Here is a 23,498-nt window from a genome sequence, read left to right as displayed (position 1 = left end):
TTTTGTGAACGAACGTAAGAGTAGGAAGAGAGACAGTCATGGCATTCATACTAGCACGTGAATAATTGGGACAAAGAAAACCATAAACAGTATACATATATATGTATATATAAAGATATATTACATATTCTGTTTCAGTGAAGATGAGCCCGGGAGGGCGCAGCGACATTCACCGAGTGACTTAAAGGCAAGGAATAGTCACAACAATCTAAACGACTTCACAATGAAGACGTGTTGTGGTTGCCATGATGCTGACCAGAGATCGTTTAAGAAATTGTCCCAAATACAATAATTGAGAGACATAACAAATTAAAAGTCACTCTACTTCATCACTGCTAATAAGTACAAATACCGCATATAAAACCCTCGTGGGTCTTAGTATTTCAGCAATTACAAAACAAATTCGCGGAGCTCTCCTTCGTGTGTATTTATAACTGAATCGCCAGGCAAGAGATGAAGGTAGTCATGTGTATGGTGGGGGGTGAAGGAGGGGTTTTTGAGAATTGCAATTAAATGCCAGGTAGCAGCGTGTCCTCCTAATATTACTCGTTAATTAATTATTAGATGTTTTAATTGCCTGTATGTTGGACTGGCGAGTTAGCTAGGAATTAACATACCTAGGTAACATTGCTGAGCGTCGCATTCTGACTTGAACAAAAATAAGAATGTGTGAAAGCTTTTAACCATGACCAAATTCTAATACTATATCTTTATAATCACTTTGTTCTATAATACAATAGTCAATTACTATTTGATTTTTAATGTACCTGTATGTGTGAAAGGGTTGTCAAATTTTTTCCGTGCTATTATTTTTTAAAATCTTGTTCGTATCGGTGATAATCTGAATACAGGTAGTCCACGACTTACGACTGACTCAACTTACGTCAATCCGCACTTACGACCTGCTCTGACCTTACAACCGTCGGGACATACGACCGCCGCAGTCGCGACCAAAATTTTTTTCAAATGACGCGCGCATTTTCTATACCGAAACGTTTCTGTCCTGAGTGAGAGCGTGGCCGGCTTGGGTCACCGCATGGGTACACTCACTCAATACAGCGTTTAGTTGGTGTTTGGCTATTGTATCCTATACTGATCGCGCTGTGAAATTTCGTTATCGTATTTAATTGACTTTATAATGACTGGAAAGCGTACAAGTAAAAGTGCTGGTGGTGCTCCAAAGAAAGGGAGACAGGCATTACTTTTGAGATGAAAATGAAGATAATAATGCAGTATGAGAATGGAAAAACTGTAGCAACAATCTCACGCAACCTAGATTTCTCGCACTCGACCATATCCACTATTCTGAAGGACAAGGAACGTATTCATGATGTAGTGAAAGGAACAACACCTATAAAGGGAACTATAATATCAAAGAAAAGACAAGGTCCTATCCACGATATGGAAAAATTATGGGTGATATGGATAGAAGACCAGATACAGAAGCGTGTACCCTTAAGCCTTCTCACCTTACAGGCTAAAGCAAGAAGCCTGTTCCAAAGCCTGATGGAGCAGGCAGGAGATGAATGTGAGCAAACCTTTACAGCAAGTCATGGGTGGTTTAATAGATTTAAAAAATGCTACAGTCTACACAATGTTAAGGTGAGTGGAGAGGCAGCTAGTGCTGATGTTGGTGCTACCGAAGCTTTTAAGGAGGAGTTAGACGATGTGATTGTGGAAGGGAATTATTTGCCTGAGCAAATATTCAATGTGGAGGAGACTGAATTATTGTGGAAGCGCATGCCTGAGCGGACATTAGGGTGTGACAGTTGCCCCAACTTTGTCCTAAAATGCTGTTCAAAATTCTGGTGTTGCATATTGACATAAAAAATACCCACGTGCAATTTTTTGAAGATTCATGCATATTTGAGTGAGCCCCAGCAATTTGAAAAATAGCGATTTTGCTTATACGACATACGCGCCTATATATGAGATTACACAACCATCATAAGGGATATTAACACAAATCATTTGCCTGTCTTAATTAAAAGCTGTTATCACTAACACAAAAAAGTTAATCAATCTTATTCTCTCATGGTACATTAAGGGGTTTTATCATATTTTCACAAGGTATTATTTCTCTAGAGCAGGGGTCACCAAACTTTTTTCACAGTGGGCCGGATAACTGAAAGAATGACGAGCGCGGGCCGCATAATCATTCTGTTCAATACTTGCAAGCCAGAACGAAAGCTCTGGTAACGTTAGAGCGTAGGAGGAGCTACCACGAGCCGGGGAAGGACTTGGGATCCGGCCCGCGGGCCGTAGTTTGGTGACCCCTGCTCTAGAGCAAGAAACCATGATTTCTGTTCGGAAACAGATGATCGTTTGCGCTGATTAGGAACGCGGAGTCTGTCATTTTCAACTACTTGAAGGACTTCTTGAAAATGCTCCTCATCCCTGGCAACATTAAGAAAGTCATGGCAATGTTTTACACCACGCTCTGCAGCCTCATTGACGACCTGAAGCTTGTCCACAACCCGTTTCATGTTCAGGTAGTCGTCATGATCCGCCCATTCACTGGCTGGACTGTGGAGAAACTGATAGGGCATGCCTAAAATGGTGAAGAACCGGCTTGAGTCAGGCCCAATTAGGTCCACCAGGGCAGTGCCACTTTCTGGGACAGGGGGAAGATATGGCTTTCCATAGCCTCCATGATTGAGCCCCACTCTCTTAGTAACTTCAGTGACTTCATGGCAAAGAAGGGCCTTCCTCATCTCCTCTTTTGTCCTTTCTTGTACTTGGGACTAGAACAAAGCCTGTGGGGCCAACTCCTCAGTTAGGTACCAAGTGTGTCTACCGAGTGCCACACGTGCTTTGTCAACTATTGTGGCGTCATATGGGGCAAATTCAGCCAAGGTTTCGACCAAATTCAAGTCATTCAGTGGCGCACTTGCTGGAACGGGGCAAACAATCCACCATGGGACATAAACAGCGACTGTGAACACAGCAAACCATTCTAACTTGCTGATTTGACTTTTAGTCACAACCTCGGCTTTGGGAAACTGCTCTTTGATCTGACCTGACTAAAGAACAATCTTGAGGGTATAGAGCAGTTTAGCCATCCACTTTGCTTTGTGAAGTGCGCCGGGGTAGACCATCGTGAAGTTCACTGGCTCGGATCCTTTAGTTACAAGCACCAGACAAAGCTCTACCAGCTCCTTGTAGTCACCACATGTAAATGGTTGGGCTAGAGATTCACGGAAGAAGTCAGCCATCTCCTGCTGGCGCTCCTCAAACACTCCAGGCATTGCGGGGTAGTAGTATTTCTTTTTTTCACTGTACGCCAGTTGAGAGAAATGGGTCTTGAACCTAGAAATGCTATTATTGTATTTCGTACTAATCTATAATATTGTTTTAGGGGTATTAAGACTGATATGATCGATCATTTGCTTGGTGTTAGTATATCTTATAAGTCTAATAAAAGAAATTCCACTAAATTTGTTCATTAGATAATAATATTCCTTGTTATTTTGTAAAGCCGACGGTGCTAGCTCAAACATGCACCGATCTCCAAGAAAATTTACAGGGGTGTTTCCTAGATAAATACACAACACTAAAACTTTGAACAGCATTGTAGGACCATTTTTTTATTTTTGGAGGGCAACGGTCACACCCTAGCAGACATACATCCACAAAGAGGCGAAAACAATGCCAGGATTCAAGGCATTCAAGGACAGAATTACACTTCTGTTAGGGGGGAATGTTGCTGGTTTCAAGCTACAGCCCTTCATGATCTATCATTCAGAGAACCCCAGGGCTTTTAAACACGTCAGCAAGCACACACTGCCAGTGTTTTATCGCAGTAATAAGAAAGCCTGGATGACCTTAGCACTGTTTGAGGATTGGTTCATGACTTGTTTCATTCCAAGAGCCAAGGAGTATTGTCTGCAACAACGGATTCCATTCAAGATTTTGCCATCTTGGATAATGCTCCGGGACACCCACCACACCTGGATGACATGCACCCTGATGTTAAGGTAGTGTGCATTCCACCTAACACTACCTCTGTCATCCAACCCATGGATCAAGGTGCTATTGCTGCCTTTAAAGCGTATTATTTATGCACGACCTTTGCTCAGGCTGTTGCTGCTACTGAAGGTGAGAAAACGCTCAGACAGTTTTGGAAGGAGTACAACGTTTTGTCATGTATAAAGAACATTATTGCAGCATGGGATCAGGTTACAAAACATTGCATGAATGGAATGTGGAAGAAAGTCCTGAAAAGATATGTGAACAGTTTTAGAGGATTTAATGAAAATGAAGTTATTTCGGATATTAGTAACAAGATAGTGAAGATAGTGGAGTTAGGCAAACAGCTGGAGTTAGAAATTGATAATGAAGATGTTGAACAGTTGGTTGAAAGTGTAGCAGAAGAGCTCAGTAACGAAGATCTCATCGAACTGGAAGCACACAAAGATGCAGAGGAAGAAGCCAGTCTAAATGTAGAAGGACCTGCACCCCCCAAAAAGTTTTCAGTAAAGCAAATGGCAGAGGCATTTGCTACAATTAATAAAGGAATGCAAATGTTTGATGGAATGGATCAAAATTATGAGCGTTATGCCAAAGTTGACAGAATGATCCAAGATGCACTTGCTTCCTACAGAAAATTTATAATGAAAAGAAAAACAAACTGTGCAGTCTAAATTGGACATCTATTTTAAGAAGTCCCCCAGTGCTGTCTCCTCATGCCCCACCAGTGCTGCCTCTTCACTCCCTCAAGATGATCCAATACCTTCAACCAGCAAGTTTCCACAGTCCATAAACCTGTCTGAAGAATGCGACATTGATGACCCACCCAGCCCTGTCTCCTCCTCTGCTTCTTCCAGTTAATGTAGTCTCCATGTATACAGTCAACCCTCACTTTACGCGGTCCCACATTCCGCGTTTCCACGTTTACGCGGTACCCTGCCGAAACCCGGGATGCTCACATTCCGAGGTGCGTGTACCCCTTTATGCGGAGGGTGTCCGGTTCGACGCTATTTTTAGATTCGCCCCTCCAGCCTGCTCCCGCCTCTGCCTGGGCAAGCCTCGCGGTAAGGTTGCGCAGTGCATGTCTCTGTTGCGTTATCACTGACGTCATATGACGTATCGGACTGTGATTGGCCATGCATCCCTACCTCCATCCGCTGCTAGCTGTAATTGGTTTAAAGTAATATGACGTGTCCACCCGGGGGAGGGAGGGAGGAAAGACGACGCTTGACCTAGCCGCGGCAGTTTCATCCCTCCAGGCCACACCGTGTATTCATGCATCCATTGTTCTGTAAAATGGCTTCCGCCGGACCACCGCCCCCAGAGAGAAAACCTTTCCTTGCCTGGACCCAGCTGCCCTAAGCCAAAGAAGACACGACGTTTCTTAAGCTACGAGGTGAAGTACAAGATCATCCAAGAGTTGGAGAAAGGAGCAAGACAGGTTGATTTGGCGTGCCAGCATGGTGTGAACGAATCTACGAACCAGACGATAAAGAAGGATGCAACCAAGATAAAGGAGCACATGAAGATCACAAAGTCTACAGGTGCTTCTATGATCAAGTATTTCCACAACCAGGTGCTTCTCAAGACGGAAAAATTACTTGTGAGCTACTTGGAGCATCAGACGCGACAGAACATGGTGGTCGACACACGCTCTGTTAAGGAGTACGCATGTGAACTGTATGCTGCAGAGTCACGAAAGATGGGAATTGCAGAGCCCAAACCCTTTAATGCTTCCTCTGGGTGGTTACAGAGGTTTAAGATGAGGAACAAGATCACCAATATCAACATTGGTGGTGAAGAAGCTAGTGCTGACCGTGTTGTGGCTAGGGAATTTCCTCCGCTTTTACGTGAGATTATGGAGGAAGGACAGTACACCGACGACCAGGTGTTTAACATGGACGAATCTGGTCTTTTTTGGAAAAAGCTACCTTCCAAGACCTTCGTTGTGAAAAATGCCAGCAAGATTCGGGGTCGGAAGTTGCAGAAGGAGCGCATCACCGTTCTGTTTACCACCAATGCCTCCGGTACCTGTAAGCTCAAGTTATCGGTGATCCACACAACACGCAAGCCGCACACCTACAAGAGCATGGACATGACCAAGCTAAATGTCCACTGGCTGACCGCACATAAGGCGTGGATGTTCTCTACACTGTCCCTGTCCTGGTTTGATGACTGTTTTGTTCCCGATGTAAAGAAATTCTGTGAGCAACAGAATGTGCCATTCAAGATTTTGTTGCTGCTGGACAACGCACCAGGACACTCGCCCCTACTGTTAGATCGTCACCCCAACGTAAAAGTGGTCTTCCTTCCTCCCAACACTATGTCTATATTACAGCCCATGGACCAAGAGTTAATCTGTAATGTAAAAGCTGCATTCTCTACTAAAAAATTCAAGCTCCTGAACGACTACACCAACACCAGGGAAGAGTTGCGTAACCTGAGTGACACCACCACCGATAGCAAGAGCGAAGACGACGAGGATCAACAGTTGGCAGAGCAACAAGTACTTTTCAAACAATTCTGGAGAATATTCAACATCAAGAAAGCTGTGGACTTCTTGGTGGAGGCATGGGATCAGCTGTTTGTAGCAACTGTTCGTCACGCATGGAGACATATGTTGCAAGGCATTCCGGCCGTTAGGCAGAGTCAATCTGTGACTGGTGAGGTTCAGACTGTTGCAGTAGCAGTGGACCTTGCCAGAGAAGCTGCGCAGAGTGTTACAGCTGCAGGCTTCTCCGAGACCACCAACGACGACATCCTGGAGGTGATAAGGGATCCTGATGTGACTACCGACGAGATGGTAGATGATGATGACATCAGTGAAGAGGCAGGTGGTGCGTCATCCCAAGAAGAACACCGCTTATCCCATAGTAATGTTAGGGGTGCCATTGAGTGTATCGAGAAAGTCAAGCTACTCCTTTCCGACGACCCTGACGCAAACAGGTATGAAATCTTCACTACCCAGCTGTTGCAGACTATGGAGCCCTACTTCAAGGTTTATCACGACAACATAAACACCAGCCGTCAGCAAAGCATAACAGAGTTCTTCGCCCGCAACCCACCACAGCCAGCCCAAGCCAGTGATAGTGACAGAGGTAGAGACAGTGAAGATGACTTTGAGGGATTTGTCATGGAGGCCCTGACAAGTGTGGATGACAGTGATGGTGACTCACCTGAGGGCCAGTAACCTGCCCTCTGCCTCGGAACCAGCCTCCATCCCCGTATGCCGACCCATCTCTTCTACTAACATAAGTGTTAAACCTAACTTTTAGTTTTCCTAACCTAACCTTTATTTTTCCTAACTTAACCTTTATTTTTCCTAACCTAACCTCTTCTATATTAATTGTGTGTGCATACCATCATAAAGTTAAGATAAAATTTTTACTACAACATAGTTGTGTGTCGTCAAAAAGTGGAGTTTGGGGGTTGGCCCGGTCTCTATTGGAATTAATCCCATATGTTATGTTGTTCACTTTACGCGTTTCTCACTTTCCGCGGTACCCTGTGGGTTGTATTAACCGCGTAAAGTGAGGGTTGACTGTAATTAGAAAATTATAGGGGCCCCGTGTGCATTCAGCTGACTACATTAAAGGTAAGTGCTCAGTCACACTGTATCCATTCCTTATTATTTATTACTTTTACTGTACTGTATTTCATTGTAGATTTTTTTTAAATTTTTTTATTTTTTTTTATCTGTCGGACTTACGACCATTCCTACTTACCACCTAGATTTGGGTCCCTAAGCCCGTCGTAAGTCGGGGAGCACCTGTATGTACTTGAAATTGCTTTTTATAATAAATGGTGTGATTGTTGATGGAAAGGCAGTTTTCATCACTTGTCAATTGCTTTTATTCTTGCCTATTATACATTGAGGTGTTAAATTTCACTGCCATTGCTTTTATATATACAGTATCATGTATAGAAATGAATTCCTCAATAATAATTGAATATCTACATAATTAGACTGTGTTTATTCATTACAATGCACGGTTTACATACACTGACATGAATAGCGGTGGTATCTGTGTGACGTCATACAATCCCTGAACCGGCCTGGTGTTCTAGGTGGCAATGCACCAACTCATTTGTCCAGTTTTATCACACTACATTATATCATTGAGTGTATATATTTTATTTTCATTTTCATATAAAGTGTTATATACAGGAAATGGATATCCCTTCCGCTTGCAATACCGGTGATACAATTAAGATAACCAGCATTAATAGTGTATTCTCTATATGAAGCCCACTCGCCCATCAGGCGATCCCAGACTAGCAAAATAGTAAAACCTTGTCGCCCTTATGATATTTCGGTTGCCTCGGGCGACCGGGCGTATGTGAATTTCTACCGCTGCAAAGCCCTCAGGACTGAACTCCTTCAGGTAGGCAGGACACCTACGAAGGAGGGTCAGGAGGAGCAGGCGTGGAGAGTGGTTGTTTCCAAGAGGACTAGGGTCAGACTCAGGAAAGCTGACCAGGGTGTGGAGTGCAGTAACCCCTACTAAGTGTTGGAGGAAGCTGGCGAAGAAGAGAAGAGGCAGGACGGTGTGGTGGCAGGAGAGAAAAGGGCAGTTGTTCAAACCCTGCCCAGTGGGAAGGTCGTGGTACTGTAGTTGGGGACAGCCAGGTGAGGTTCTTATATAGGACTTTTTGTGCAAGAAATAGGAAACGTAGGACTAGGGCTAGGGTGTGTTTTCCTGGGGCTGGGATAGGGCATGTAGCTGAGAGGATAGATAGGGTTTTATCAAGGGAGGGTACCAAGCCAGTACTGTGTCTTAGTGTAGGAGGTAACGACAGGAAAGGTTAGGAGTGAGGAACTTTTCAAGAGGTATAGGGAGGCGCTAGGGAAGGTTAGAGATAGGGGAGGGATCCCGATAGTATGTGGAGTCTTGCCTGAAAGAGGAGTTGGTGGTGAATGGCTGTCCAAGGCAATTGCAATAAATTGCCGACTGGAAAAACATTGTGCAAGCAATGGTTGGGCGTTCATTGATAACTGGCAACCATTCTATGGCAACGACTACCTGTACAGTTGTGACGGAGTACACTTGTCTCACGCGAGGATAAAGACGTTGTCTGCATCCCTGGAGCATGAAATTGTCACTTTGAAGGGGGGGGTTCGCCAGTAGAGAGAGGTCAGGGTAAGTGGGAGTCAAAAACAAACAAACAGGTCCTGGGGAGTAAAATTGGTTACTCGGGACAAGGGGTAAAACAGGACCAGGGAGGGGTAGGTTTAAATGGGTACTATACAAACAGTAGGATCGTTAGAAATAAAATAGACTTGCTGAGAGAGGTTGTATGTACCGAGAATGTAGACGTCATAGAAATCACAGAAACTTGGATGAATCTGGCGAGGAAGAGTACCACATACAGAAGGGTACAACCTTTTTCACAAGGACAGGGAAGGTAGGAAGGGGGGAGGGGGTCGCACTCTTCGTCAGGGATACATTAAAATGTTGTACAAGTATTAATAATTCAATAAAGGGTGAAATAGAAACCGAGTCTGTATGGGTAGAAATTGAGGAAGGAAGAGAAAAACTAATTATGGGAGTGATTTACAGGCCCCCAAATCTTGGGAAAGAAGCAGCTCAGCCCATATAGCAGGAAATGAGTACGGCAGCAAAATACAACAACCTGTACATTATGGGGGATTTCAATTTCAGAAATATTGACTGGGACAATATTATAGGTCACTATGAATCTGAAGACTTCCTAGACGCAGTACAGGGCAATTTTTTAAAACAACTACAATGAACCCTCGCTTTACGCAGTCAATTGAACCCGTGTAAAGCGAGAAACGCGTAAAGTGAACAACATAACATATGGGATTAATTAAAATAGAGACCGGGCCGACCATCAAACTCCACTTTTTCAGACACAATACCTACGTTGAAGTGAAAATAACTTCTTAATTTTATGATGGTATGCACACACAATTAATAATTAAGAGAAATATCAATAATATTAGGTTTTTTAACACTTACATGAGTAGAAAAGATGGCTGGGCACACGGGAATGGAGGGTTGGTTCCGAGGCAGAGGGCAGATTATTGGCCCTCACCTGTATCACTTGTATCAATTGTATCACTATCCACCACAGAAGATTGCAGGGCCTCTTTGTCAAACCCCTCAAAGTCCATATAAGTCCATATCCTCACTATCACTGACTTGGGCCGGCTGTGGTGGGTGGCGGGTGAAGAACTCGGTAATGTTTTGATGACTGGGCGACCTTGTGCGCACCCTGCCCGCGCCGCTCTCCGCGTAAAAGAGTACATGCACCGCGTAAAGTGAGCATTCCGGGTCTCGCAGGGTAAACGTGGAAACACGTAAAAAAAACGCGTAAAGCGGGGTAATACTGTAATTACAAAACCTACTAGAGATGACAATATATTAGACATAGTATTAACAAATAAAGAAAATCTTATCAGAGATATCACAATAGGGGAAGAACAAGGGAACAGTGATCACAGAGAAATCAGGTTCACCCTAAATTGGGAAACGAAAATCAATGACAATATGGTCAGAGTTCCAAACTTTCGATCAGCGGATTATGGGGGGTGAAGAAGGTACCTAGGTGAGGTCGCCTGGGAAGTCAGGTCAGTCCCCGGTAGGATCGGGTGAGGTCATAGATGACACAACAATTGATCATGACTGTAATATATTCATTAGTATACTACGTAAAGCACAGGAACAAAATTTACCATACATGTACAGAAAAATTAGGTCAAATAAGAATGAGCCAAGGTGGATGACCAAAAAACTTAAAACACGACATAGGAATAAAGAAAGGAATTTATAAGAAATTAAAGGGAGGGGAGGAGCAGCTCAGAAAAAGGTATAATGAACTATCTAGGAATGCTAAGAAAAATGTAAGGAAGGCAAAGAGGGACTAAAAAATCAGGATAGCAAGAGACTCCAAGGCGAATCCAAATGGATTTTTCCAGGTACCCGTATATAGGACAAAGGTCAAGGACAAGGTGGAGCCTTTAAAGTCAGAGTGAGGGGAAGTGATCGATGATAGTGTGAATATAAGCAAAGCATTAAACAGCTACTACTTATCAGTTTTCACAGAAGAAATTCAAGAGGAAATGCCAGAGGTGGAACTGATATTTAAGGGGAATGAAGAAGAGAAATTAAAGAATATCACTATCAGAAAAGAGGATGTTCTTGAGAAGATAAATAAATTAAAGAAGACAAAATCCCCAGGGCCAGATGAAATTTTCCCTCAAGTTTTGAAAGAGTGGAAGGAACAGATTAGCAGACCCCTCGTAAATTTATTTGCAAAATCATTAGACACGGGAGCTGTGCCAGACTTGTGGAAACGGGCAAATGTAGTACCCATATTCAAAAAGGGAGACAGAGCATCAGCGTCAAATTACCGACCAATTAGTTTGACATCAGTAGTGGAGAAATTTCTTGAATCAATTATAACAAATAGCATCCGATCGCATTTATTGAAAAACAAATACAGTCAACCCCCACTTTACGCGGTCCCACATTCCGCGTTTCCACGTTTACGCGGTGCCCTGCCAGAACCCAGGATGCTCACATTCCGCGGTGGGTGTACCCCTTTACACGGTGAAGTATAATTTTTTTATTTAGCTCATAAAATTCATACAAATTATCCGGCCAGAATATAATTTACATTGCTGGAATTCTTACAATTTGATGATCATTTTGAATATAAACATCATAGATTTTGCATTAGACATACAAATTTTAGATATAATGTTTACTCTTGAGTAAATATGTTATCTTTTGTGCAAAATATATGATATTTATATTCAAAATATTCCTGGTCTTACAAGGAATCCAGCAATGTCAATTATATTATCCTAACTTTAGTCTGATTTATTATTTATTACTAAAAAGGTAAACAGTCTGGTATTCCCACACATTTATCTAGTAGGGACGTTGGTGGGGGTGGGGGGGAGGGAGGGAGGGACCGGCGACCGACCATCTGTTACCGTGTGAAGAATATTTTTTTTTTATTAACTGAAGATTTTTATTTTAGCTCATAAAATTCATACAAATTACCCGGCCAGAATATAATTTACATTGCTGGAATTCTTACAATTTGATGATCATTTTGAATATAAACATCATATATTTTGCATTAGACATAAAATTTTTAGATAAAATGTTCACTCTGAGTATGTTATCTTTTGTGCAAAATATATGACGTTTATATTCAAAATATTCCTGGTCTTACAAGGAATCCAGCAATGTCAAATATATTATCCTAACTTTAATCTGAGGTATTATTTAATACAAAATGTTAAAATTTATTTTTTTCACCCACTCTTCTCTTGAAGGGAGGATTGGTGGGGTGTGGGGGGGAGGGTTGGGACTGACCGCGCGGTTGGAAGAGGGGGGAAGGCAAGGTGGGGTACTTTGATTGACAGATAGTGTCGTGAAGAATATTTTTTTTTTATTAACTGAAGATATTTGTTTTAGCTCATAAAATTCATACAAATTACCCGGCCAGAATATAATTTACATAGCTGGGATTCTTACAATTTGATCATTTTGAATATAAACATCATATATTTTGCATTAGACATGCAAATTTTAGATAAAATGTTTAATCTGAGTAAATATGTTATCTTTTGTGAAAAATATATGACATTTATATTCAAAATATTCCTGGTCTTACAAGGAATCCAGCAATGTCAATTATATTACCCTAACTTTAGTTTGAGGTATTATTTATTACTATACCTGGTTTTCCCCCCAAAATTTCTCAGAGGGAAGAGCCGGCAGTGTAGTGTGAGAAGAGGGGGAGGGAGTCGTGTCCATTATTCGAATGGACATTAACTTGGCGACTGTATTTCTCTATTTCTCTTAAGTATTAATTGTGTGCATGTACCATCATAAAATTAAGATGTTATTTTTACTAGAACACAGGTATTGTGTTGGAAAAAGTGGAGTTTGGGGGTCAGCTGGTCTCTATTTCATTTAATCCCATATGTTATGTTATTCACTTTACGCGTTTCTCACTTTCCACGGTACCCTGTGGGTTACATTAACCGCGTAAAGTGAGGGTTGACTGTATACTCGTCTATAACCCCCCCTCGTTTATAGGTCGACCCTGATTTTTTGACCAAGAAATCGTTAATTTACGATATTCCTCGTTTATAGTTCGACCCACGTTTTTGAGGGTAATGGAACAACAAAACCTTCACTAAAAACGCTCTACGTCCTATAAACTGAGGCTCGCCGTGGATGAAACACGAGTGCTGAAGGCAAATTGTTTACCATTTATTATTACGACACTTTACACTGAAACGCGGGTAGTTTCAACAAAAATATTGTATACTTCCATTCAAGTATTTATTCAAGTCAATTAGGAGGGAATATTATTGTAATACAACAGTTTTTTAACTAAACCATTCGAAAAGCAATTACGGTAACATCTTTTGAACGAAAGAAAGGGAAAGTCATTGTTTTCGTCACGATTTTATCCCACTTTCCACTGTAATATGTACGTAATTTCAGCAAAAATATTACATTTCCGTGAATGTATTATATCAAGCACAGTATGAATAGAATATCATTGTAATATAGCAGAATTTTAACCGAAAACTATTAAAAAAACGAGTAACATCTCAAGAACAGAAGCTTAGGTAAAGTCTCTTGTGAGACCACACCTGGATTACGCAGTTCAGTTCTGGTCACCGTATTACAGAATGCATATAGAATCATTGGAAAGAATTCAGAGGAGAATGACAAGACTAATCCCGGGCATTAGGAACCTTGAGTATAGAGACAGGTTAAAACACCTTAATTTGCACTCCCTCGAGATACGTAGAGCGAGGGGCGACATGATAGAGGTGTATAAGTGGAAGTCAGGGCTAAACAAAGGGGACATTACAAAGGTACTCAAACTATCCAACCAGGAGCGAACTCGTAACAATGGTTTTAAATAAGACAAATTTAGATTTAGGCGTGAAATAGGTAAACACTGGTTTGGAAACAGAGTTGTGGATGAATGGAACAAGTTGCCAAATATCATCATTAACTCGAATACGCTGAATAGCTTCAAACATAGGTTGGATGCTTATATGAGCAATAGGGGTTGGGTGTAAACGGGACTGCCCAGTATGGGCCAATAGGCCCGCTGCAGTTTCCTCCATTCTTATGTTCTTAAGTTCTTTTGTTTTCGTCATGTATTTTATCCTATTTTACATTGAAATACATCACGTTTCAGCAAAACTACTATTTATTTCCGAGAATATATTCATTCAGGCGCAGTTTAATGTCAAATATACGTGTGATGTAATAGTTTTTAACTGAAAACGATTCAAAAAACACGTACCCTCTAGCCCTGTTCAAGGAGAGGACTGGGAGAAGCTGTTTGGTGCTGCAGACGATGACAAGGAAAATGATTTTGATGGATTTTAATGAAAATATTCAGAAATATGGTATCGTAGTATTTATTCAAGTCAATTAGGATAGAATATTATCGTAATACAACAGTTTTTTAACTGAAAACCATTCGAAAAGCGATTACGGTAACATCTTTTGAACGAAAGAAAGCGAAAGTCATTGTTTTCGTCACGATTTTATCCCACATTCCACTGTAATACGTACGTCATTTCAGCAAAAATATTACATTTCCGTGAATGCATTATATCAAGCACAGTATGAATAGAATACCATTGTAATATAACAATATTTTAACTAAAAACTATTAAAAAAACGAGTACAGTAACTTCTCTTGAACATCGGAAGGTTAGGTAAAATCTTTTGTTTTCGTCATGTATTTTATCCTATTTTACATTAAAATACATCAAGTTTCAGCAAAACTACCATTTATTTCCGAGAATACATTCATTCAGGCACAGTTAAGGTAAAATATACATGTGATGTAACAGTTTTTTAACTGAAAACGATTCAAAAAACACGTGTACCGTCTAGCTGATACAGCTGGTGGTTCGTGATGCGTCATGCGTCGTTGTAAACAATAGGAGGTTGAAGTAGATTACCGGGTATTATATTAAGGGTGAAATATCAAAAAGGTTTTTATTACCGGTATTTTTTGTAGATCAATGAGAACTGTGATACTGTATATGATATGATAAGTTAGCCTGTGCTAAGAACTTAAACATAGATTCCTGAAAGCACGTTGTAAGGTAATTTAGCCTATTGTAAGTTGGTGAGCTTCATTTACTGAGGGAACTGCACAACTTTTCATTACTAATTGGTACATATTTTACGTTTCCATTGTTTACGGGCAGTAAATGGTAAATATTTTTCATGTCTGAAGCTAAAAGTTGCTCCTCGCCCTTCCCATCATGCACGGGTTCAACCTAACAAAACTATTACGCATGTATAGGACGACCCCCAATTTTTTGCCTAAAAATTTGGTCTTAAAAACTCGAACTATACACGAGTATATACGGTAATCTACGACTCTCAACATAGGTTTACAAAGGGAAAATCTTGTCTAACAAATCTGCTGACGTTTTTTAGGAAAGTCTTCAAGGTAGTAGACAATGAAGAAAATTACAATGCTTTTTAATTAGACTTTAGCAAAGCATTTGACAGAGTACCGCATCAGAGGCTTCTGAGAAAAGTTAAGGCTCACGGTATCGAGGGGAAAGTTTTAAATTTGATAAAATCATGGCTCACCGATAAAAGACAGATAGTCAGCATAGATAGTGTTAAATCTGAGTGGGGCTGTGTAACCAGTGGGGTTCCCCAGGGGTCAGTACTGGGCCTACTCATGTTCATAATCTATATAAACGATCTAGATACTGGGATCAGCAGTAACATAAGCAAGTTTGCGGATGACACCAAAATAGGTGGCAGATTAATTCAGGGCAGGGTGCAAATGCACTACATGAGGATTTCAATAAACTGCAGGATTGGTCAGAAAAATGGCAAATGAAATTCAACTCCAGCAAGTGCAGCGTACTCAGTATTGGAAGAACAAATACTGTCAATGTATACAGCCTTAACAACATTAACCTAGAGAAGTCGACTTGTGAAAGAGACTTAGGGGTACTTGTAAGTCCAGACCTATTGCCTAGAAAACAGTGCATTAATGTTTGAAATAAGGCAAACAGAGTATTAAGTTTTATATCTAGAAGTGTAAGTAATAAGAGTGCGGAGGTCACATTGCAACTACAGTATATCTTGTGCTAGTCAGGCCGCACCTCGATTATGCTGTTCAGGTCTGGTGCCCTTTTATAGAATGGATATCAATTTACTGGAGTAGGTGCAGCGAAGATGACGGAAATGATTCCGGGACTTGGAAACCTTCCACATCAAGATACATTAAAGAAACTAAACTTGCATTCTCTAGAAAGACGAAGAGTGCGGTGAAAGGAATCAATAAAGTTGATAAAGAGAAACTTCTTATAATATCCGAGCAGGATAAGACTCGTAGCAACGGATTTAAGTTGGATAAGTTTAGGTTTAGCAGGGAGATAGGAAGGAACTGGTTCACAAATAGGGTAGTGGACGAGTGGAACAAGCTTAGCAACTTTGTAGTAGGGGCTGGAAAGTTTTAAAAGTTTTAAAAGGAGGCTAGATAGATTCATGGAATGGAAGTAACTCTCGACAGGAGCTGCCGTGCACAGGCCAACTGGCCTATTGCAGACTCCTTATTTTCTTATGTTCGTATATCATCATTTATATTAATTAATGGGTAAAGTTTTACTTCAACTCCCATAAGTACAGTATTTGGATGTTTAGATTCGAGAAAGGCTATACAGGTAATGGGTAAATGTTTAGTTTTGGTCATCCCTGTACTAAGACATGCAGACTACGCGTATGTTTTTTTTTTCTGGTGGTTTGCGATGTGTTATGAACGATTTACACCTTCAATTCTATTGGAAATCACTAGTTTTGAGTTACCTGCATATGTTAAGCTAACCTTATAACTTATAATATAACTCATCATACCCTAACCGAACCTAACATATGACCTGTACGGTACTTTCTTAAGCGAAAGAAAAATATTTTGCGACAGAAATCTGTAGAGATAATGTGTTTTATTGTTTAAAGTACTTAATCCCATAGTTAAAATCTTAAGGTTCCCCAGATGACCAAACCAAAATAATACCAACATTGTTTGGAATGTTTATACAGTGGTCCCTCGGTTAACGAACTCTTCGATTAACGAATTAGCTCTCATAAGGATTTTCAGTTCGATTAACGAACAAAACTTCAATTAACAAAATCCTTACGACAAACACGTTTTGTTGTGAGCATCAGCTGATCAGCTAGTTCGCCAATACAGTAATCGGTTCTATGTTTACATTCGTTTCCAGAGGAGTAAATATTTTGCACTTTCTATATTAAAATTATTAGTCATTTTAAATTTTTTTAACATTAATAATATATGCAGTACAGGGAACTAGTTTTTTGTGCACCCACAGCCGCTTGACTCACCCGCCAAAGCGTCAGTTTAACTTTGTTTACAGTGGAGGAAACATCGTGTTTGTTGGTCTCTTGAATACAGAGTATTTTTATGTTTTTACATTAAAATTATTGGTCATTCTGAAATTTGGTTAACATATTGATAATACATAGCGCAGTGCAGTGTTGATTTAAATAATATAATCTTTAATTACAGCTAGTGAACTTAAAATTTTATTGGTGAAATTACTGCAGGAAGCATGGGACCAACATTCTACATACACACCTCAAAGTAAGTGTACTGTACTGCATTTTGTTTATACTTTGTATGTACTTTTCTGTGAGCTGGAACCAATTACTCAATATCCCATTGAATTAATAGATTCGGTAAAAGAACTTTTCAGTTAACAAACGACTCTGTGGAACGAATTGTGTTCGTTAACCGAAGGACCACTGTACTATGAAATTTGTAGTATGGGCAGCTAATATCCATTGAGTTAGTTATGTGCTTAGTAATATTTATATATTCAATATAGCATTATTATGTTGCACAGTAAAGCACAATTAATTATCTTATAATATTTATTTACAGAGCCGATCAGCCGAGAAGGTTGGACAACTACTTCCAGGGTTCATCAAGGCAGAGGAAATAAATTTACCAAAAGTAGATGTCTTTATGATTGCAGAGTATTATCAAGAACTCGGCCATCCAGCTATGAAGCACGTTAATTTACATCTGTCATCTGATCATCTCAAGCCCATTCCCTGGCCATGGTCATCCCTAGTCTTTCCACAACATTAAATATAGACATCGGTGACGAAAACTTACATTTCCCAAACGTGAAATAGGGAACAGTGATGAAAACTTCCCTGTTTGAGTTATCGGTCTTTTGCATCATTTGGCACCCATCAAGTAAATACACACGGTGATATTTGAGCAGTAATTTATTTTAACCTAAAAATAAGGTATGCCTGTGTATATTAACAAGTCCTGTATCTCTGCTGGAAACAACACATACACCACAGCTGGCTGCCTCCAGGCTCCCGCTCAAAGGCTCGAGCCAACCTGTGACGTCTCAACCAATCACATAGCTTTTCAGAGTCACATGACTTTTTAGGAACTTTAACCCTTATTTTTTACACTTTTTGTACCAATTTATTTAAAAATATCATTACTGTACCATAGTGAATATAAGTATTTTCTTTACCCATTGACCTGCCATTTTATGAAAAAATTCCGACCGACAACTCATCCATTGTCTAAACTGCAGATTCCAAAACTTAAAATCCAAAAATCGCTGGATGACTTAAATGGTATAATTTTACCGATTCTAGTAAATGTCGCCTCTTTTAAAATACTTACTATAATGATAAGAAAATCGATCAAGTTAGGATAGTAGCCAGGTTTTGGTTAGGTTAGCACCAGAAATGAAGGTCAGATTCGTTCGAATCACAATAAGAACCAAAGGAAAAATGCATTTTTTATGGAAAAGTTTAAACCTGACTACAGTACTATCATAAATTGATCTGAAAATCGTTGGAAAATAATAAATGAAATGGAACAACTCCTTCTGGTGTTCTCAGACATTACTAAAATATGAGTTTCAGTGCAGCAACTGATCATACTCTTATGTCCATCAAACACTTTAAATTATGGCAGTGGATATTTTGCCATGACCGGCTATGTTCCTACTAATGCTATTTTACCGTGAGTGTGCTCTGATTGGCTAATCGTCCATTATTGGTGAACAAAGCAAGAACTACACTTGACCGACTCTGGCGGCATTTGGCATTTACTTAGCTGTGAGTTGATCATTGTGTAGCAATAAACATACTTAACTAGAAGGAGTTGTTCGATTTTGTTAATTTTTTCCACAGATATTATTATATGAGACAACATTTACTGTAACCTAATAGAACCTCACCTAACCAACCAATGAAACCTACCTAACCTTAACTTCCTAGCCAGGGGGGCAGACCCCCTCCCCCTTGTCATATTAAACAGAAAGTACTTAGCCAATCAGGAAATATTTTTACTTGTTACCACTACACCTTCTCGGGAATTTTATAGTTGAAATCAGTATTTTAACAATTCTAAAACAATTTTCCTCAATGGCATATCTGGCGCTAATTACGTTTAAGCGAGATATTTAATATTTTATTATGTATGTTCATTAGGGTGGACCATGTCTATAGGGTGAAAATTCAAAGTTACAGAAATCATACTCCACATGGCTGCCCTCATTCCATTAGACACAAGGAACATAGATGCCAAATTTGGACTTCCTAGAAAAAGATCCAACGCAGTGGAGTATGGATCCCACTTTCAAGACCATGAAGCTTTGAGTAGTGAATGACACTGCAGAAAGGGGCATTGCCCTAATTCAAGCCTACAACCAGTCCCTCCCAAAAGATGAAGAACAAAAGCAGTACTTGCTACGCTTTGTCTATGAACATCGTAAAACATGTCCTGAGCCTACAAAAAGAGCTTTGATGAAGTGATTAATTATTGTGTTCAGTTCTGATTTTACACACATTACATAATTTTGTTTTCTATAATATTACTGAAGCATTCAGTTATAATGTTTCCAGTTGTGGATTATAAGTAATACACCATTTGTCTTGTTTTATTACTATTCATTTCGGAAAATATTAGAAACTAGAATTTCAGTGCGCTACACTCCCTTCTTCCTAACTCCTGCAGAGGGCTCTTTATTCTCTAACTTGAAGTGGTTAGGTTGTACCGCAAAGCATATTTGCACGGTGGTACAGTCTAACTTTCTACCAAAAAAGCGATGGATGGACACACAGAATCTAGCTTTTTATATATCGATAGATGGCGCAGATTCTACTAAATAAATAAGTGACCTAAAAATAATAATTGGGCCAATATTTTACTTGTGTAATCAGTTCTTCACATGGAGCAATGTAATTTGATTTTGTTTTTTGTTTGAAACAATATTATGAATTCTGTGATGAATTTTTCCATTCTGGATTAAATGGTTTACATAATTTAGCTTGCTTTCTTACTGTTCTCTCTGGATAACACAGAAAAGGGTGCAGATACAATAAAAATACAAAATTTAAGCGACCCCTAAATATTGTTTGCTCAAGCCAAAATTTTACACGTTGAAGCAGTTACCCACATGGAACAAGGGCTGCAGTGTGGAGAAATATATTTCTAAGGTTCAAATTTTTTGGACCACCCTAATGTTCATACCTGGCGGTACACACCCAGAACATCGAACGACTGTGGACCTCCCCATTTAGGTTGTTAGGTTAGGGTTTTGTTTTTCCGATGGTTTTCAATGTGTTTTGAACACTTTTTACTTTGATTTTTAAAGAAAATATCTAGATTCCGAGATGGGACGGGGGGCCTTATCTCAGAAACTATTGATTTGCGCCAGAAATGAAGGTCAAATTCGTTCATAACACAACAGAAAAACACAGTTTCAACTTCGATTTCATATACAGGTAACAAGTTAAATTTTACCGCCAATTAGAGAGCACTCATGGTAAAATGGCATTAGTAGGAACCGAGCCGGTCATGGAACAGGTAAAGGTGTAGAAGAGGGTGACCACCATAAGGAATTGCCCGATTTGGTTGAATTTTTTTTCTACACACTAATATCATTATGCATGTACGAAACACAAAACTTTTAACGACAATGCATAGAACCTGACCTAACATACCCATTGGTTGGGTATGTTAGGTCAGGTTTTATTAGGTTCTATGCATTATTTTGAATTAATTTTTTATATAATGCTTATAACATATTAAATACAGAAACGGAAACGACAATGCATAGAACCTAACAATCTTTTTATTTACTCTATCCCGCTTCACAATTCTCCTCCCGGCGCCATTTTTTTTTACCTCGCTGAATTCCTTTTCAAGAGACGTTTCCTGAATGATGGTGAACGCTTCCACGTATCCCTCCTCACCAATGCTGATGTATATCAACCTCAATATTAAGGTAAGTTGTTTAACAAATAAATTAACACGATAATGCATAGAACCTAATAGAGCCTGACCTAACAAACCCATAGGTTAGCTATGTTAGGTCAGGTTCCATTAGGTTCTATGCATTGTCGTTTCCATTTTTGTGTTTAATATCATATTAGTGTGTAGAAAAATTTTCAACCAATTCAGATAATTCCTTGTGGTGGTCACCCTCTTCTAAACCTTGCCCCCATGTAAGGAAGTTAGGTTAGGTTCAGTACATTGTCGTTTCCATTTTCGTGTATCATGCAAGTAACATAGGAAAGTTAAAGTATTTTCTACTGTTAAGCGTCTCCTCCACTATTACCGAATAAAATTCCATGGTAAACAACTTCAGAATGTTAAACAAAATAAATAAGTCATAAAAATAAACAAAACCTTGATATTTGCACCGTGATGGCAGCAAGGACTCCTACACACAACTCTCTCTATCACTCTCATATATATGCATGGAGAAGGAAGTGGCACATATAACACACTGAACACCATGTACAACAACATATAACTACAGGAAGTAAGAAATGTGTAAGTAAAAAAAGCCGGTAGTGGAGACATTACCTCCACGTGATCTTTGGTGATGTACTAACTTAGCGCAACACCCACAGTTATTTCTGGTCAGTTAATTGTTATATGAACACAACGCACCAATCAGAAGGTAAAAAGGTTTACAATGACATGTTAAATACCCACGTGTAGTTCACTCCAAGAGCTACGTGTGTGTTGTTGTGGTTATTTTAAATGGCTCAGCAGCACGTGGCGGGAGATTTAAAACTTCAAAAAAGACGCGCGACTTGCGTGATGATATTTACAAAACATACACTCCCATCTACCTGTGCAAATACATATATTTTTAAAATTATATATAAATATATGAATATTTCATGTAGATCCACAATGAAAGCCTCTCTCTGTCCATGTAATCCAGTTGTCTCTGAAGATGTCTTGAATAAAGACGAAAGCTAAGGTGCTCCGTTGTTTCCCTTTTCCCGTGTAATTTTATCAAGAAATATATATATATATATATATATATATATATATATATATATATATATATATATATATATATATATATATATATATATATATATATATATTCAAAGGAGGCCACCAGACTGGTGCCTGCACTTCGGCACCTCAGCTACCCTGAGTGATTGGAGCGCCTGAACTTGCCTAGCTTATACTACAGACGGGCAAGGGGGGACCTAGTTGAGGTGTATAAGCATCTCAAGTGGCACTACTCAGTTGAGTGTCCTTACTTGGAGCTGGCAGACACTCGCCCCACAAGGGGTCACAGCTCAAGATTGAAGAAGCCGCAAGTCCAGAAAACTGTGAGGGCAAACTGTGAGGTTGTAAACTCTTGGAACAATCTACCAGAGAGTGTTGTGACGGCACCGAGTGTGAGCTCTTTCAAGACAAGACTTGACCAACACTGGAGCGGGTTCAGGTACATTCAGGAGCCGGTGCATGCCCAGTACTTGCCAACAGTGCGTGACAGAGACGTGACCGATCGCCCGGGCGGCTAGCGAGCCGATCTTTTGGTGAAGAGGATAAAAGTAAAAATGAGGAACTCCAGAGACAACTATTTTGTGATTTAGAATATTATTGATATAGATATGTATTTTTGTAAGCCCCGAAGAGGAAAACATAAATATATTTTGTGGGTTTGAAATGGAATTCGCGCCGGAGCGAATGATCCCAGCCCGGGGTGGAGAGACACTTCGGTGTTGTTTACATAACAAAGACGCGTCGGGTGGGCCCAGTAACAGGTGTGTCCCACGTATTTCTTGCTCTGTTAGGGTAGGGTTGCCATATCTGAACATTCAAAAAAGAGGACGCTCCTTAAGACATCCACCCCCCCCCCCCGCCCGGCACACAGGCTAATATACAACATACATGGTATAGAAATCTTTAAAAAAATTACCTTTGCTTAAGGCTGAACATCTTCATTCCCTTAGCTGCAGTCTTCTCCCCCCACTGTGTGTGGTGTGCCCATGCATACTTTTCTGTAGATCGGATCTTTTTCAGTATTGGCTGATTGCTCTTTAGAAAGGTATAGAAGTCACTGCAAGGTGTTTCTCGGAAGTTGTACTTTACAGTCAGAATGCCTTTCATTGTTTAACAATCAATTTCTTCCTTTCCTTTGTCCATTGGCTTTGCAT

At 40.0% G+C, this 23,498-nt stretch overlaps 1 protein-coding gene across 3 annotated transcripts in view; it reads right to left on the bottom strand.

Moving 5' to 3' along the window:
- LOC121869947 (regulator of chromosome condensation-like) overlaps positions 1 to 22,104 on the bottom strand; it is a 77,586-nt gene extending 55,482 nt beyond the window's left edge. The window contains exon 1 of one of the 3 annotated variants that reach the window (XM_042371539.1): positions 22,030 to 22,104. The gene's annotated coding sequence lies outside the window, so the exon portion shown is untranslated. The other 2 variants (XM_042371538.1, XM_042371540.1) reach the window with 2 other exon arrangements.
- Between the last annotated feature and the right edge of the window lie 1,394 nt (positions 22,105 to 23,498).

This window comes from Homarus americanus, unplaced genomic scaffold (genome assembly GCF_018991925.1).
Source record: "Homarus americanus isolate GMGI-L3 unplaced genomic scaffold, GMGI_Hamer_2.0 scaffold14467, whole genome shotgun sequence".
In the NCBI taxonomy this organism is placed as follows: Eukaryota; Metazoa; Arthropoda; class Malacostraca; order Decapoda; family Nephropidae; genus Homarus; species Homarus americanus.
Note: the sequence above shows the minus strand (reverse complement) of the source record. Positions and strands in the feature narration are given on the sequence as shown.